At 38.4% G+C, this 19933-nt stretch overlaps 1 pseudogene; it reads right to left on the bottom strand.

The window, feature by feature from the left end:
* Window positions 1-16144: 16144 nt before the first annotated feature.
* Window positions 16145-16263, bottom strand: LOC133389802 (5S ribosomal RNA; annotated as a pseudogene).
* Between the last annotated feature and the right edge of the window lie 3670 nt (window positions 16264-19933).

Here is a 19933-nt window from a genome sequence, read left to right as displayed (position 1 = left end):
CAAATGAGGACTAAGGGACCCTTTAAAAAGCCATAAAACATTTTCTTAAAAAGTAATTAAAGTTGCAGTCTGAAATGTGGTAGAGCTCATTTGAAGACAAGGCTTTCAACTTTTTTTCTTGCTGTTGAGCAATTAGAATTTCAGGCTGGCCAGGAAAAGGAGGGCAGGGCTGTTCCCTTCCTTTGTTCGAAGGACTGTTCAATTAGGGCTGCCAGATCTCCAGTTTTTGCCCAAAGACTCTGGATTTTTGGGGTCCTCTCTGGGTCTCTCTGGGTGAGTCACCCCAATCCCTGGACTCCCAGCTTTCATTTTTTTTAACAAAAAGTTTCTAGATGGTCTGGTTCAAGATATATATACCAAAACATCAGCCACCCCCAAATTCTATTAAATAAGCTCTTAGCTGGCTGCTCTAATCTTTCAGGTTTTTAGCCAATAAGTGAATTCAGGGTTGTAATTGACAAGAGATTTGTTGACCTCCGGGCAATCGCTAGAACCCATTGCAAGGCCAGAAAACTGTTGTATTTTCCTGGTTTATAGCTTTCAGCAGTAGCAAAAGTCCCTTTTGACGTACAGGATTTTTTATATTACTTGCAAAAATAGCATATTATACATTTTATCTTTCAAATAATTTTTGAACAGAAATTTAAAAGAAGTGTGCATGCAGCCTGTTAAATTTTCCTGGGCTGTTGAAGAGAGCAGTTTGTTTAACTCATAGCCTGTTTTGAAAACCTTCCCAATATGAAGCTTTAATCCTATACTCACTTTTCTGGAAATAAAGCTGCAGTGCTAATCCCACATACCACGAGTAAACCCCATTGAATTCAACTGGATTTACTTTTGAGTAGATATCATTAGGATTGTGCTGTAAATCAATGGGCCTTTTGAGTGAACAGCAAAGGATTGTGTTTGTGTTGTAAATCTTTCTCTCGTCCTCCAATCTTATTTTTGTAAAGCAATTAGACAGGGTTTACCTAGGTGTCATTGTTTTTATTTGGTAGGAAACTAATACTGATTTTATTTTATTTTTAAATGTTCTGCAGTAATCAACTAGTTTTGATAATAAACTATTACATAGGGTGTATGCATTTTACATCTCCATTGTGTGCACATATGGAACCTTTCCAACAACCCTGTGAGGTAGGGTTGGAAACCAAGGCAGCTAACAACAAGAAATAAATCCATTTAAAATCCAATAACCATAAACACCTATGAAACAGTTGCAAAACAGCTTAAAGTGCATGATTCTGAATTTTGGGTTGGGTGAGTGAAGTTCCTTATCACTTGAGGTTGCAGTTCTGTGCATGTTTCCCTGTTTGAGTAAGAACCATTCCATTGGGACTTGCTTCTGAGGAAATATGCATAGGATTGCACTATAAATATCTTTACAGGTTGAGAAAATATAAAACATCTTTGATTTGCATGCTGATATAAATATTTATTCAAACTATGTCACGATAAGTATCTGATTTCACACTCTGGTTGTACATTAATATTTCCTCTACATTTTCAGTGTGCCCATCTTCCTTGGGGTGGTCATGGTCCCTCCCCTGTTGTTTTCACTCTGAGGGGCAGGTTGTGCAAATAATAAGTGACAACGGAAAGTGGCTAGCATCCAAACCAGGGCAAAAGAGGGGCAGAAACCAAGATGCTAGAAAAGTAGAAATTTATTGTTTGTAAAAATCCAATGCGTTTCAGCCTGTTGATTTTCAGGCCTTCGTCAGGGGATTATAGGCTGGTGAGAAGTTCAAATGAGCAGACCGCTGACAACAATATAACAATATAAATGCCCTTCTTTTCTGCTGTGTAAATAATAAACCTCTTTGACATTCACATAAATATTTCTTCATACTATGTCTTGATATGTATCTGATTTCACACAATGGTTGTAAATTATTATTTACAAATTATTGTTTACTCTACATTTTAAATGTACTCTTCTTCCTTGGGGTGGTCATGGTCTCCCTCTGTTGTTTTCACTCTGAGAGGCAGATTAGGCTGAGAGATGGTGAGCAGCCCATAGTTACTCAGTAAACTTTGTAGCTGATTTCCATTTTAAAAAAATTAATTAAAATGATTTACATGGAGGCAAAGTTTATTAAGTATTCACTAATAGGCAAAACACCTTGTAGTTTAAGAATGTACCTATAGCCAACTGATATTTCTATCAAACTTTAAAAAGCAGGGAAATTGGGCAGCTATAGTGAATGCACCAGGGGAGCAGGAGACCTGACCTCCTCTCTGAGATATTGTACTGCCCTACAAATTGGTCAATATGCAAACACCATTTGGGCTGGTCTTTCACAGTCCAATCCACTTGCTGAGAAGCTTGGAAGAATTGGTAACATGTGCATCTGAGCATATGGAGAAGGGAGGAGAGGGGAAGGAGGGGAAACAGGTCTGATCATTTGCATGCTTATTGAGTTCAGTGGGATTTACTCGTATGCAATCATGGTTAGCATAGGTAAAACTGACCTGGGGGGAGGAGGAGGGGGAGGGGGGATGAATGGATTGCAGGGGGAAAAGAAAGGTAGAGGGGAGGGCAGGTTTGATCATTTGCATGCTTATATAGTTCAATGGTATTTACTCCTGTGCAATCATGCTTAAGATAGGTAAAACTGACCATGGGGAGGAGGAAGGGGAGGAGAAGGAGGGGGAAGGGGAAGGAGGGGATTTGAAGGGGATGGGATGGGTAGGGAGGGGCAAAGGAAAGGGGAGGGGCATGAGGGAGGGGATAGGAGGAGGAGAAGGGAGGGTGGGTTTGATCAGTTGCATACTTTTTTAGTTCAATGGGATTTATTTCTGTGCAATCATGTTTGAAAATGGAAATGGACTGCCTTCAAGTCAATACTAACTTATGGCGAGCCTATGAATAAGGTTTTCATGGTAAATGGTATTCAGAGGTGGTTTTACTATTGCCTTCCTCTGAGGCTGATAGGCAGTGACTAGCCCAAGGTCACCCAGTGAGCTTCATGGCTGTCTGGGGAATTGAACCCTGGTCTCCCAGGTCATAGTCCAACACTGACATGGGGGAGGAGCAGGGAGGATAGGAAGAGGGGGATGGGAGGAGATTGGGCACAGTGGCTGGGCACTGGACAGAGGGAAAGCCCCTTTACTTTCCAAAAGGAAAACACTGTGAACAGTATCATTTCTTTTCAGTGTTTCCCCTACCTTTTTATTCTACAGCAGACACATGTAGCCTCCCACCCAAATTTAAAGCAAAGCTGTCCCTGGCCACATCCACACCAGGCCTTTATTTCTCTTTAGACAGTCATGGCTTCTCTCAAAGAATCCTGGGAAATGTAGTTAGTGAAGGGTGCTGAGAGTTGCTAGGAGATGCCCTATTTCCCTCACAGACCTTCAGTCAGAGTGGCTGACTGCTAAACCAGTGTGGCAACTGGAGCACTTTCAGTGGAATAGGAGTCTCCTCTCAGCACCCTTCACAAACTACACTTCCCAGGATTCTCTGGGGGAAGCCATGACTGTCTCAAGTGAAATCAAAGTGTGGTGTGGGTGTGGCCCCCTGATTAGGCAAGCCCAGCAGCTGGAAGTCTGGCATTTAGAACACTGACAGTTGGTTCTTACTGAGCATGCCTGACACTATTATTGAGTTCAAGGCAAAATTTATTAAATTAATTAAAAATCAGTCAGGCATGTTTTTAACTTTTAAACTACAGAAGATGAAGGTCAGAGTATGGGGCAAGATCAGTAACAGGATTACAGGTACTCTGTGAGCATGGCTGATTTTTAATGAATTGCAACAGATTATGAGAACTCTGACTGAAAAAAGTCCAAAAGGGCTCTGGATTTCTCTCTCTCTTTTTAGAGTTTGAATTCTCTCTTCTTTCTGACTGTTTTGTGTATCACCGTGAAAATTTAGAGGGCTGTTAAACAAGTGTTTCTGAGTTCAGGAGGATACGATTTGTAAGGTTTTGTTTTGAAATGAGCTTATGGGAAGCATCAGAATGGCATGGGGGATATTTTCGATTTAACATTGCAGAATGTGAAAAATCCACTCTCGTGGCTGTATAATATCCACAGAATACATTTAAAGCGAGGGAGTTGCCTGTCTGACTGCTTCCGTCAATCTCAAAGCAAGGAAATAAAAAGTGAACTTCTAAGAAGTACCAAGGTCAAGGCACGGATATAACGTGTATTTGCTGCAATTGTCACCCTAGCAGCAGATAAGAGCAACCAGTAACTTTAGAACGATATATATCTCTGTTTTACACGAAAGAGAAGGTGGATGTTACAGTGGAATTATACACTTAATATTATAAATGGCTTATAAAGCCAAAATGAACCAGGATGCGGGAATATTTTTAAATGATGACACTATCTCATCTGGTGTACAATTAAAGATCACAAGCTTCTTTCCTACAGTATCAAATCTGCCACATGTGCCCTTTAAGCCACAGCCAAACCATACTGCATCCTCAACGCCGAAATTAACCCATGAATGGTCATTGGAACACCTTGCTATGGTTAACAATACGAAGAAAAACTACACAGCCAAAAGTCTTGCTGAGGAATTAAAAGATGCAGGCTTTAATTCCTCCCTAAACTCGTTTTATGAGGGACCTCCTTCAGAAATTTTGACCATCGATTCTTATCAGCTGCACTCTGAGCAAGATTCACCCCTTAAAAATACAGAAGTAGAATTGACAAATCTCATTCCGGAAGAAGTATATTTAAAATGGCAGAATCCACTAATACAAGAAATACAACTCCTTAAAAATTACATCCTAGAAACAAATAATCTTCTCACCACTTTGGTGCAAGAAATGGTCCCCAGGCGATGCAATAACAAGGATGAGCACAAATTTGATGAGAATATAAACTCAGGACATACAAACAAACCCGTTTGCGTCCCTGATAAGAAAGAAAAGACCCAGTTAAAGAAAAAAACTCAATCACGTAAGAAGAACAAGGAAACTAAAAAATCAAAAAATCTTAAAAATCTGAAAGTCACCAAATCCAAGAATTTTAATTTTAAGCCTTTGTTTAAAATAATGGACTTTCAATCTAAAGTGAATTCCACTAAACTTGATCGACATGTTAATTCTGCCAAACATATATCAAGAAAGATTAAATTAATGTCTGACAAAGAGGATAGCTTATCAAACATCGACCTTAGTGCTAATTCGAAGGAAATAAGAATTACTTCGGGAACAACTCGTGCCTCTTCCAGCTTGGAAGATGGATATGCTTCACTTAATATATCTCCGTTATTCTGGAATTTAGCATTACAACCTGATAAGCTGGTAATATCTTATAAAAAAACAATAAGAGGTAACAGCTTAAATTTCCCGAGTTTCTTTTTTTTGGACCAGTGCTTGGGAAAAATGTTTCACAAAGGACCACGTATGAACTATATTAAATCATTGGTGAATATCTCAGTAAACCCTCTCGAATGGAGATTGGTAGCGACCTTCCACTCTCGATATATGGCCAACCAAATCTTCCGTGCAAGGGAGGTTTTGATGAAAGATAAAGGTATTAGGATACATAGATATTTCGTCAACATCGCGCCACCGGGACCGTTGGTGGCCTTATATGCTCCTGATACCTGCGACCCACTAACAACTATAGAAGGGAGGAAAAGACAGACTTCTTTACAGACAGTTTCGGAATTGTCATCACTAGCTTTGGATCACTTAACTGAGACAAATCAACTGTCACACTACATGAAGGAATTGGAACCGGAGGAGATAGAATTAACAGAATTATATGCTCAAGAGAGGACGATCTTCATTAACAAACTGAATAAGCTGATACAGCAACTCAAGTCACTTGACTCTGAGACAAAGCAGCAAAGAGACTCATCTGAACTTAAGACATCTTCAGCTCCAAAGTTGAGGAGCTTTTCAAACAACTTAACCAGAGCTAGTAAAATCAACACCCAACATAGACTAATTATGGTAGGTGATGACTGGAATAATGCCAAGTTTTTATATCCGGCAGAATTAGGTTCTCCTTCCTGTCAGAGTGATGTCTTTACAGATAACAACATGGAATCCCTATCAAGTAATGAAAGTTTCTTTTCTGAAAAAACCAACTGACATTCTTTGTCTACAAACAAACACGTCCCTCATCATGACGACATATCAACTTTATCCTCTGTGTACAATAAGACATTCTTTCAAACCAATGAATCCATCTCCTTTCTATCCTGGAATATTTCGGGCTGGAAAGCAAAGGAAAAAGATCCGGAACTGTTAGCTTATATTAGTAAATATGATATAGTTGCATTACAGGAGACTTGGTTAAACCTTACGCCTTTTTTAAATGGCTATTCATCCTATTACCTCCCTGCCATCCCCCCAGATAACAAGAAGGGTAGAGCGAGAGGCGGTCTGGCTGTGTTTGTTTCTACTGCACTGATGGCAAAACATACAGAATTACAAGCCAGGGGAAGCTTTGCCATGTCAGTTCTTTTGACTTTTCAAACAGAGTCTATCTTGATAATAAATCTCTATATACCCCCTACGAATCAAAGGAATTATACAAGTTGGATTTGGAATGACATTGAAAAATATCTCTCAGAACTAGAATGTAAATATCCAAATGCAAATTTAATTCTTCTGGGTGATTTAAATGCAAGAACTGGGCCCAACAACGAAGCTCTCCTCACTTCCAATTTGTGGGGTGGAGAAGATATAGAATACTATACTCCCTCCCTCGAGAGGACGTCTAAAGACATAAAAATAAATTTTGGGGGAATATGTTTAACGCGGTTAGTGGCCATTCACGATCTCCAGATACTAAATGGTCTTACCTATATATCTGGTAGCCAGGAATTCACCTTCATTTCAAAAAATGGATGCAGTGTAATAGATTATGTTATTGTATCGAAACATTTATTAAGATCAATTAATACCTTTAAAGTGGGAAACAAGCATAATAGCGATCATTTACCCCTTATTTTTTTCCATCATTGTTCAGAGAATTATAGATTAAAAGCTGAGTATAATCCTATTTTAAATTCCACTTACTTAATACATAAAAAGACAATATGGTCTCCGATTTTAAATATAAAAATGCAAAATTTTTTTAATACGTTCTGGGCTCTAAATACTCGTGACCAGATAATGAAGGAAGAGAATATATGCACACTTCTGAAAGAGTATGAACTATTAATATTACACATGAACTCCATTTTACTGCCCAAAATAAGTAAAATTAAACCAAAATTGAATGTAAGAGCAAAAGCCATTTGGTTTGATAATGAGTGTTTCGAATTAAAACGCCAACTACGTGAAATCTATCGACAGTATCGACACTGCAACACTAAATTTTTACCGGCAGAATATTATGCTATAAAAAACAAATACAAGTCGACCTTGGCCAAAAAGAAAAGGCTCGCCATACTAGACGATTGGAAAACTCTAATTGAGGCGGCTAGATCTCAAGATTCAAAAACTTTTTGGCAAATTATATCTAACTCGCTAAAATCCTCAATCTATAATCCATGCACTATTCCTCCCCAAAAATGGGAACAGTTCTTCTTGGAACTCTACACAAATGACTGTACCAAGTATTATAACACCAATTTACCCCCTGATTTCTCTGATTTACCCCAATGGGATCCAGTTACCCCCAGTGAAATTAGAGAATTAATAGCAGCTTTAAAACCTGCTAAGGCTCCTGGTCCTGATAATATACCTCCAGAGCTTCTGAAAAATTTTTCAGATTGGTGGGTCCCGTTGTTAGCGAATGTTTTTACCAAAATTAACAACACTGGCCACATTCCAGACAAATGGCGAAAAGCTATAGTGGTACCGATCTATAAAAAAGGAGGAAAAGAGGATCCATCAAATTACCGTCCAATTAGTCTACTCTCTACAATTGGAAAGCTCTATTCATCCCATTTAAAATCAAAATTACATAAATGGTTGGAAGAAAAAAACATTCTTGGTGATGAACAGGCTGGGTTTAGAATAGGGCGTTCAGTTTTGGATCATAGCTTGTTGTTAAGTTTTCTTGCGGAAAAATATAGGAAATCTAGAGGAAATGGTCTCTACGTGGCATTCGTGGATTTAAAGGCAGCATTTGACTCCATTTCAAGAGAACACCTTTGGAGCAAACTTGAAAAATACCAAATTGATAAACGGCTACTCTTTTTAATCTATAATTTACATTGTCAAAATTCTATGCAGGTTCGCTGCGGCCCCGAGGGTAGATTAACTTCTCCAATTCCCATTGCCAAAGGCGTAAGGCAGGGATGCATTTTAGCCCCTTCACTGTTTTCACTCTATCTCAATGACCTAAATGCGTTATGCACAGCAAGTGATTATCATTCCCCCAAGATTGGGGAATTATCCTGCCCTCTTCTATTATATGCTGATGACGCTGTTTTACTGTCCCTTTCCAAGGTTGGTCTTAAACGCCTTCTAAGAACTTTTATGACCTACTGTACACGTAATTATTTAACAATCAATTTTTCTAAAACAAATATCTTAGTCTTCTCTCCAAGGAAAACTACAGGTACTTGGACAGTAAACGGCCATCAAATAGCTTTAGTTTCTCAGTATAAGTACTTGGGCATAATCTTCCATTCGTCCTTACGTTGGGCTGCGCATATAAAAGCCATGATTGCTAAGGCACGGATTTCAATAAATCAACTCCTACGATACTTCTTTCATAAAGGGGGAAATTACGTTCCAGCAGCTATCAGGGTTTTTAAATTAAAAATCATCCCCCAGCTGCTATACGGAACCCCAATATGGATTCATGAGTTTAAAGCTTCAATTGAAGCAGTGCTCTCTAACTTCCTTCACCGCCTGTTGGGAGTGCCAAGATGTGCACCGGCGGCTGCCCTCAGATTGGAAGCTGGCATTTCGTCTATTGAATCCCAGGCATGGTTGTTAGCTTCAAATTACTGGGTCAAACTATCATACGAGCAGCCTCCGGGATATATAAATCAAATATGGAGTGACACTTACGCGGCAAGTTGGAACAAAAATATGGGGTTGAAATTTTCTTCTATAGGGCTATCAACTGCCTATTTATCTACACAACCCCCTAATATGGCCAAACAACAAATTCGTACACGTCTTAAAGATATTGATTTCCAACAAAATATCTCAATGGCCACAAAAACTTGCTCTCCATTATATTTTCATTTAAACTTTGATACGTTCCACTATGCCCCATATCTAGATTTTCTTATACTCCCTAAACTGCGTCTGGCTTTTACGAAAGCCAGATTCAACTCATTACACTCTTCTCTTTTAATAGGGAGATACCAAGGAATACCATACGTAAATCGCCTATGTCCTTGTGAGTCTGAAAAAATTGAAACGCTTTATCATGTGATATTTGAATGCCATTTATACGATTCTATACGTGCTCAATTTTTATCAAGTAGTATAGATAATACATCCTCAATGTCTCCTGAGAATAGGTTGTGCTATTTATTATCCGGACTAAACAAACAAATCACTTTGAATATGGCTAAATTTGTATATACGGCTCAATTACAACGCTTGGAAATTTAGTAGACCCAGATCATGTAAAAATAATGTCGCTGTTTTTAAAAAAACTTACTGTATTATTTTTAACTCTATTTTAACTAAATTGTCTGTACAATGTTTTGATAATTGTTGGGTCCATGACCGCAAATAAATAAAGTAAATTTAAAGCACATTCAACTCTCATTTAAAGCACATGACCTCCCTCAAAGAATCCTGGGAAGTATAGTTTCCCCCTCACAGTTATAGTTCCCACCACCCTTAACAACTACAGTTTCTAGGATTTTGTGGTGGGATTCATGTGCTTCATATGTAAGTTGAATGTGCTTTCAATGAATGGTGTGAATATGTTCTAGGTGTGCTGTGGATACATTAGTGAATTGAAAAGAATTTTTTTAAGAGATAGCTTTTTAAACAGGGCTGTAGCTCAGTAGTAGGGCACATGCTTTACATGCAAAGGTCCAAAACTCCAGTCTCCAAACTCCAAAGACTATTGCCCGGAATCATGGAGAGCCAATGCTACTGCATGTCATCAGTACTGAACTAGATGGTACCAAATGACCTGAGTCGGTATAAGGCAGATTTCTTTGTTCCTTTGTATGTGACAGTGTTTGTTCAAGCTAAGCCAGTTTGTGGAAATGCTGCATTTGTTTTCTTAGATACTTAGGCCATAATCCAGCACAATTAGAGGGACCTGAATGTGCACAACTGGACAGTGGCCAAGTTCTGAAATTGCTTTCACATTTAGTAAATAAAGAACCCCAACCAACAAAAGATCAACTGAAAACCTGCAGTACTGGTAGCAATTATTCAAGATTTTCATTCCTAATATATTTCCTTTGGCTGGGATGGGAAAGCATGGGGTATTCCCCCTCCCAATAAAAAACAATGCGACTGCCTCTGCAAACATTGTATTTCTTTTAAAGGTGTGATATTTGACAGTTATCACATTTGACCAAGCAGAGACTTGTCACTTCCTTAAAGAACCTGCTGCTTCTGAATTAGTTCTATCTGTTACTTCCTTTAAATATCTGTACAGCCCTACCTGACGCCATCATTTTCCCCAGCTTATGCAATGTCTGCTTCCAAGGTCAGGATGGAGTTTCTTCTAGGTTTGAATTCCTGCCAATTTCCCCTGGCTGTGGCACAGAGAGGTTTGAAAATCGGCACAAATATCTGTCTTTTTTTGAAATGAAGTTCCTAGGTAAAGTGTCAAAGGAAATTTGAAATCATGCCAGTGGGTCAGATGTGCCTACTATTTCAGATAGCAGAGATGTATTGTGGGATAGTATTTTGACTGCTCTTTCTAAAGTTATCTCCCACATGTTCACATATTTTTGTTGTAATTGCAGCAGGCAGTTTTGGATACTTGAGTCTCAAGATATGCTAAGTAAATCAAATATCATTTCACTATGTAAATAACATTATCACAATGAATTATGCATCTTGTACTCTGATGCACTTTCCTGCCTCTTCAAAAATAGAAATGTACACTTATATAAAATACCTCTCTGAAGACACATTGGAATATTTATGAAAACAATTCATAAAATTAAATCCTGTTAGTGTGAGATTAGTGCTTGACGTTTGTCAGACTAATAACTTTTCATTGCTGGAGGGGACACCCTGAGATTCAATAACAGTAATGAATTCTGTCTGTAAAACACTTTCTACATTCACTACTTTTACTTCTAGGGACAATAGCAATCTCTTTCAAGTTTACCTAAAATGCATTCTTTTAATCTCACTTCTTTTGTATGCACCTACTCAGATCCACAAATAGATTGTAAGAATCAGTTGCTTTTTTCTGTGTATGAATACTTAATAACCAACATAGCTATGACAGTCCATCATCTATTGATATTAATTGCTTCACATATTTTGTTATATCATTGCTGCCAATAAACAGATGTCATTATCCACATTTATGGAGAAAGAATTCCTTTTCTGATGAACACATCAAATGGTTTCTGAACAATGCTCAGGTGGTTGTGATACAGTATACCACCCACATGATTACTTTCCTCATCATTTGTCTATTAATACTCTAGGCACATATACTTCATAAAGTAATCATTGCTAAATCAAGCAAGTATGTTCTCTGTATATGTCCTAATGCACATTTCAGATAAAGTTGCACTTACAGAAATCTGAGCTTATGGTCCTTTGTAGAACACAGTGAAAGTGACAGAGAAATTGAATTTCTGAGTGGGTCATAACTGCTTTTGATAACCTAAATACTGTATATCTGAGACATTCAGATTATGAAGTATTCTGTAGTCTGATTGAATGGAAAACACTACAACTTTGACAAAAGAATATGGGAAACAAATAGGATGAACTTGAATTCTTAATACAGGAGAGTAAATATGACTTGACAGATATAACTGAAACTTGGTGGGATGATTCCCATGACTGGAATACAGCGATTGAAGGATATAACTTGTTCAAAAAGAACAGAAGGAATAGAAAGGGGGGTGGAGTTGAGCTATATGTTAAAAATATATATCCCTGCACAGAAATACAGGAGGATGAGTTTGCTAGCTCAACTGAGAGTTCTTGGATTAAAATAAATGGGGCAACAAATAAAAGGAAAATGGTAGTTGAACTCTACTACTGACCACCCAATCAAGGAGAAGATGAGGATAAAAGCTTTGCAAAGCAAGTTGCCAGTGTTTCGAGGAGGCATGATGTAGTAGTAATGGTGGACTTCAATTACCCCGATATCTGTTGGGAGGCAAATTCTGCCAAACATGGCCCCTCCAAGAAATTCCTGACCTGTGTTGGAGATAACTTTCTCCTACAGAAAGTGAAGGAAGCAATTGGAGGATCAGCTATCCTTGCCTTGATTCTAACCAATAAAGATAACATGGTGGATGAAATGGCAGTTACAGGAACTCTGATGGAAAGTGACCATGCTATACTTGAGTTCTTGATTTTAAAGGAAGCAAAAGCTGAGAGTAGCCATGCACATAACCTGGACTTCAGGAAAGCTGATTTTAATAAACTCAGAACAATGGTAAGCAAGGTTTATCTATTTATTTTATTTATTTATTAGATTTATATCCTGCCCTTTCTCCCAGTAGGAGCCCAGGGTGGTAAACAAAAGTACTAAAACACTTCAACACATCATAAAAACAGACTTTAAAATATATTAAAGCAACCATCAAAAGCTTATTAAAACAAAACATCATTAAAACATGTTTTAAAAAAGCTTTAGAAACATCTATCTTTTAAAAAAGAAGGTTTAAAAACATATTAAAAAGCAATTCCAACACAGATGGAGGTTCCATGGCAAGCAACCCATTGAGCAAAGGAGTCCAAGATTGGGGGGGGGACTTTCTAAAAGAGGAAATTCTAAAGGCACAATGGCCAACAATTTCATCAAGGAAAAAAGGGGGCAGACAGCAGAAGAAGCAAATGTGGCTTCATAGAAAGCTTAGAGATGACCTGAAAACAAAAAAGGACACATACAGGAAGTGGAAAGAAGGCCCGGCCACAAAGGAAGAGTACAGATAGGTAGCAAGGAATTTTTATGTATTTATTTTATTTATTATTTGATTTATATCCCTCCCTTCCTCCCAGCAGGAGCCCATGGAGGCAGGGGGGCGTCAGGACGGCTAAAGCCGAGAATGAGCTGAGGTTAACAAGAGATGCCAAAAGCAACAAAAAAGCTTTCTTCAAGTACATCCACAGTAAAAGGCAGAGAAAAGAACTTGTGGTAGAGCTACTCAATGAGGATGGCAAAATGATAACAGATGACAAAGAAGGCAGAAGTGCTCAATTCCCACTTTGGCTCAGTCTTCTCCCAAAAGAGGGTTCATGACCTTCCTAGGAAATGTGAAGTTAAAGGGGAAGGATTGCAGCTTGAGATTGATAGACAAATGGTCAAGGAATACCTTTTGTTGTTATGTTCCTTCAAGTTGATTACGACTTATGGCAACCCTATGAATCAGTGACCTCCAAGAGCATCTGTCATGAACCACCCCATTCAGATCTTGTAAGTTCAGGTCTGTGGCTTTCTTTATGGAATCAATCCCTCTCTTGTTTGGCCTTCCTCTTTTTCTACTCCCTTCTGTTTTTCCCAGCATTATTGTCTTTTCTAGTGAATCCTGGCTTCTCATAATGTGTCCAAAGTATGATAACCTCAGTTTCATCATTTTATCACTATGAATGAATTCAAATCTCCAGGACCCAATGAACTGCATCCAAGAGTATTGAAGGAACTGGCTGAAGAACTCTTGGAACCACTGTCTATTATCTTTGAGAAATCGTGGAGGATGGGTAAAGTGCCAAATGATTAACAGAGGGCTAATGTTGTCCCTATCTTCAAAAAAGGGAAAAGGGAGGAACCTGGGAACTACAAACCAGTCAGCCTGACATCAATCCCTTGGAAAATTCTGGAGCAGATTATAAAATGGCTAATTTATCAAGAATAAATCCTGCCCAACTAATCTTACCTCCTTTTTTGATTGGGTAACCCCCCTGGTAGACTGTGGGAATGATGTGAACATATCTTGCCTTCAGCAAAGCTTTTGACAGAGTGCCCCATAATATTCTGATTAGCAAACTAGATAAATGTGGGCTGGATGGAAAAACTATCATGTGGATCCACAGCTGGCTACGGAATCGTACTCAAAGAGTGCTTATCAATGGTTCCTTTTCAAACTGGGGGGAGGTATTGAGTGGGGTACCACAGGACTCAGTCCTGGGCCCAGTGCTCTTCAACATTTTTATTAATGATTTGGATGAGGGAGTGCAGGGAATGCTTATCAAATTTGCAGATGATACAAAATTTATTTATTTATTTTATTTATTTATTAAATTTCTATACCGCCCCATAGCCAAAGCTCTCTGGGTGGTTCACAACAAGCAAGACAGCAAAATACAATTAAAACCACTTATAGAACAATTTAAACATACTAAAATACAAATATACTAGCATACTAAGATGCTAAAATAAGTTGAGATGTATTGGGAGTAATACCTTGGAATACAGAAACAAAATTCAAAGGGATCTTGATAGGCTGGACCATTGGGCTGAAAACAGCAGAATGAAATTGAATGGGGATAAGTGCAGAGTTCTACACCTAGGAAAAAGAAACCAAATGCACAGTTATAAGGTGGGGGATACTTGATTCAGCAATACTACATGCGAGAAGGATCTTGGGATTATTGTTGATCACAAGATGAATATGAGCCAACAGTGTGATGTGGCTACAAAAAAGGCAAATGCTATTGTAGGCAAATGCTATTGTAGGCCTCATCTTGCGTACTGTGTCCAGTTCAAGAACGATGCAGACAAAGTAGAACAGGTTCATAGGAGGGCAACGAGGACAATCAGAGGACTGGAAACAAAGACCTATGAGGAGAGACCGAAAGAACTGGGCATGTTTAGCTTTGAGAACAGAAGGCTGAGGGGAGATTAGATATGTAAAATTTCTGGAAATTTTGAAGCCATGGAAAAACATTGCCATGCTTATAAAGTATGTTTAAATATATTGTTAATATGAGCTGATGGGGTTCGCCTCCCCATTCTTTCCTTTTCTCTTTTTTTTGTTTCTATTTTTCCCTCTCATTTTTTTAAACAAAATCACAATTGAAACAATCAACAAAATAAAATAAAGTATTACCAATTGTTCTCTTCATTATTTCATCCAGATCACCGTACCCTCATTTTGCTGCATATGAAATCACACATTCACTGTTGCCTTGTTTCTTAAATTCAAGAATGCTGTACTTGCCTATCAGTTTTCTTTGAATTCCTAAAACTTGGTGCATGCATGTTAACCAGCCCATTGCCAGCTTTTTCCCCTCTAGTATTTGTTGGTATTAGATCAGGGCGAGGGTACTGGAGCCAGCAAGAAATCCAGATCCAGAAGTGGCCACTTTGACAGGAGAATGGGTCTGTTAGCGCCTGATGAGTACTTCCATCAGTTAGTAATGCTGGTCACAACAACAGGACTGTGTGCAGTTGAAGGTGGATTCCTAAGATTTGACACTCAGTATCATGGGCCTGAGGGTACGGATGGGATAAAGATTCCCTTTGGAATCAACCTGATTCATCATCCCATAATTGTGGGACCGCGGGGGGGGGAGTAACTCACGAAAGGATGAGGTAACAATATACTATCTCCAATTCAGGATTGGGTATGGGTTGCTCTGACAAAAAGGTGGGATAATTACATGGTAGCTCCTACATTAGTAGAATAGTTGGGTTCCTGACCATGTTAGGCTTGTTGCAGTACTTGTTGTTTTAAACTTAAATAAAGTTGTGGCTCTAGTTAGCCCTGTGTAATTGTGTTTTATCTGATTATTTCAGATGTAGGCTTTCAGAAAAATAATGGGTGTATGTAGCTCTGTGGTCTGCAGCTATTGACTGTTAATAAATGTCAGTAAAAGTCTCATTAAGCATAATCCTCATCCTTCTAAGAAGTGATTTCCTTTGTTTTCTGCATTATATTAAGAATATAAATATTTGGAGAGCATGGCTCCCTGGATATTGCTACTGAAGAAAATAGCATCTAGCTCTGTGGTTTCAGAGGCAAAAAGAACATTTGTTGTTGTTGTTATATGCCCTCAAGTTGATTAAGATTTATGAATCTTTTTGGATATATTCATAGGGTTTTTATGGTTAGAGGTATTCAGAGGTGGTTTACAACTGCCTTCCTCTAAGTCTACGGCACCTGGTATTCCCAAGAGGTCTCCCATCCAAGTACTAACCAGGCCTGATCCTGCTTAGCTTCCCCGATCAGATGAAATTGGGCATGTTCAGGGTGGTATGGCTGTAAATAAAGAACATAGGAACAAAACTAAAGTCTTGTTGTATTAAACCAAGATTCACATAGATCTGTATTCTGTCCAGCAGCCAGCCAGCCAGCCACATGTCTTTGGTAGCTCACCAAATCAGCAGGGATGATTGTGATGGCTATCCATTTGTGACTATGCCCTCGATTTTGTACTCAGAGATATATAGTCTCTGAACATGAAGAATCCACTTGCTCTCATGGCAATAGGAATTGATAGTCCATATTCTCTGTAGATATCAATTATGAGGAGATACAGGAAATTAAGGGAAAGATACAGTATTCTTCAGCAGAAGTGAAAGATACACATTTCAGAATAAACCCTTGTTGAAAAATTACAATTACTCTGGAGTATAGTTGTGCACATATATGAACATATCCACTAATAGGCAAAAAAGCTTGCAGTTTAACAATGTACCTATAGCCAACAGATATTTCTATCAAACTTTAAAAAGCAGGGAAATTGGGCAGCTATAGTGAATGCACCAGGGGAGCAGGAGACCTGACCTCCTCTCTCAGACATTGTATTGCCCTACAAATTTGTAAAAATGCAGACACCATTTCGGTTGGTCTTTCACAGTCCAATCCACTTCCTGTGTAACTTGGAAGAATCTGGTAACATGTGAAGATGAAGGTCAGAGTATGGGGCAAGGTCAGTAATAGGATTACAGGTACTCTGTGAACATGGCTAATTTTTTAATTAATTTCAACAGATTATGAGAACTCTGACAGAAAAAATGTCCAAAACGAGTCTGTTTCCCCCCTCTTTTTACACTTTGAACTCTTGATTCATTCTGACTGTTTTGTGTATCACCATGAAAGTTTAAAGGGTTGTTAAGCAAGCATTTCTGAGTTCAGGACTATACGTTTTGTAAGGTTTTGTTTTGAAATGAGCTTATGGAAAGGATCAGAATGGCATGGGCGTTATTTTCAATTTAACACTGCAGAATGTGAAAAATCCATGCTGACTATAGTATACAGCCACTCTTGTGGCTGTATAATACCTATGCATATATATGCACAATTACACTCTGGGGTAACTATAATTTTACAACATATATCTGTGCATATATAGTCTAACAAGATTCAGAAAGGAAGAGGTTAAACCTTTGTGTTTAATGTCATACTATCCAATATATAAATCCCAGATTCTTTCTAGGGCTGCATTCAGACATGGAATTTATTGCAATAGCCTTACTTATAATGGTAGCACTTCTGTCCCAATTTCTAATGTTCCTTTCACACTGCATTATCTGTTGCATTATGGAACTGTGGCATTTTGACCAATTTACTGCCACACAATGCTAAATTTCATCCACACCAGTGAGTGTGACATAACAGTGAACATAATTGGACATATTGCTACTCCCCCACCCTTTTTGCACATGTGCACTTCTGTTCCCCCATGAATCACCCATGAAAATGTCAGGAAAGAACTGTATGGAGATGTACCACCCCAAATTTCATAACTTTACTCCCATGTTTTTCTGGTTTAACAGATGGATTTTTTCTGGAACCAATTAACACAGAAATGAGTGCTAAACTTCCACCATATTACACTAATTTTCTGGAAGTGGCTTTTAGGTTGTGTAAAAGATCAAATAAAATGAGAAAATTGTCATGTAAGGAAGCATCAGGAAAACAGAATAAACTGCAGTCTGGATACAGTCTAGGAATAGCCATGTTTTAATTCTGGTGTCCTTGCCATTTAGAAGAATGGCTGTTTCATCTATTTCCAATAACATTAAGAACTAGCCAGATCTTCGGAAAAAGATCCAAGGGTCATGACAGGTAGCTCATTGAATATTGTATGACTGTTCTATTTGCTGTTGCTGTAATTAATACTGATAGAGTGCTCATGGGTATAGATTAGGGAATCCCATAAAGATGCCAAAATAGATATTGCAAATATTCTTTGTCCGCAAACATTCAGCTAACCACTTTATTCATCATGGGAAGTGGGGTCCTGTTTACTCAAGCACAAGTGAGACCTGCAACACAATGTGGCAGTGTGGAGTGTGCATATTCAAGGTTCCAGCCAGCCATGCCTTCTCTTAGATTCACCATTTCATTTATCAACTCCCAGTTTTCCATACACACTTCCCCCAGACACCATCATTCTGTAGCTACTGAGTATGCTTAGTCCTCATTGGGCTGTTTTTTGAGGATAATTTATTGCTGGTTTAAAAAAAAAATTGCTCTGAGGTATTTTATGGGATGCAATTAATAAATGGAATTAAATATATATAAATAAAACATAATTCTGAACCTCTCTCTTTTTCTGCTCCTGCAAACCTGGGGTTTCCACCATACATGCTGATACTTCCCTCATGTTTCTCATTAGCTCTGTTTTGACCACATTGTCATCAAAACTCAGCACATAAGTTTGCCATCAATATGTACAATTCATCATCTCTCTGAATGCAGCCTAGGAATAGTCTACTCAGAGCTGCTGAGCAAGTAGACCTTCCCGGTTAACTTCAGTGGTGGGGAAAATTCTCTGTGTGGATCAGCACTCCTGTCCTGCGCTCACCAGATCAATGTTGTTGTGATTAGCCCTCCATCAATATGGCCCCCCTTCATCCAATTTCAGATTGTCTGAATGGTGGCATTTGGGTTTCTTTGTTTGTTTGTTGTTACTCATCTCAAGGCTTCAATATGGAGCTGATGAGAATGGCCAGAAGTAAAAAATCAGTATACCCCTGCATTCCAGTTGCTGGGAATCATAAGTTGGGAGAGCACTCAGGTCCTGCTTGTGGGCTTCCCACAGACATCCAGGTGGCCATTGTGAGAACAGGATATTGGGCTAGATGGGCCATTGGCCTGATTCAGCAGGCTCTTCTTATGTTCTTAATAAATACGAATTAGTTTAAGGCAAAGAGTTATTTGTCTGGTTTACAGTAATCTTGATGCTCAGTCATGTCAGTGCACATTGACAATTTTCAGTTTTGCAAATCATCACCTACATAAAGTGTGGAAACAAGATGATTTAATAATAAATAATTTGTGTTCCTCACTCATGCGATGAGGAAACTGAGAATTAACATAATTGATTTACCAAACTTCAAGCCTCTTTAACCTGAAGATGTGCCTTTATCAGCCATATGCTAGTGCAGAGTATTAAAACCCCCAATGGTAAAGATTTGATAACGTCCCTAGGTAACTTGATCAATTGTGTATTTGTTTTTATTAGAAAACAGCTATTTCTAATTTCCCAAAGACCACAGATGGCTCTTAAATGCTAAAATGTTTACTCCCAAGTAAAACTTCACTGAAATCAATGAATAAGTACATTTAGGATTGCATCCCCCAAGGCAAGTCATAGCAGCATGTTATAAGAAGAGCTAATTGAACTGGCAGCTGTGGTAGACAAACTAACAATGATCTAATTCATAAAGACATGATCAGGCATGTTTACTCATGCCGCTTCTAGGTAAATATGGCCAAAGGCATCATCTTCCTACACTTCAGATTTCTTTCCTGGTGGGCGCAAGATTCAAACAATTATTCCCATGGGACTGCCACAAATGAATATTTCTTTTGCGTTGAATGTCTGATATCCTACAGGTGTTGCTATTAAAATGAAATTAAATATTGTTTGCAGTTTTTGTTAGAATGCCATCTGGAACAAGACTTTTGTTGTCATCGAAGTATATT

This window comes from Rhineura floridana, chromosome 7, assembly GCF_030035675.1.
Source record: "Rhineura floridana isolate rRhiFlo1 chromosome 7, rRhiFlo1.hap2, whole genome shotgun sequence".
In the NCBI taxonomy this organism is placed as follows: domain Eukaryota; kingdom Metazoa; phylum Chordata; class Lepidosauria; order Squamata; family Rhineuridae; genus Rhineura; species Rhineura floridana.
This window is presented reverse-complemented; position numbering and strand designations above follow the sequence as displayed.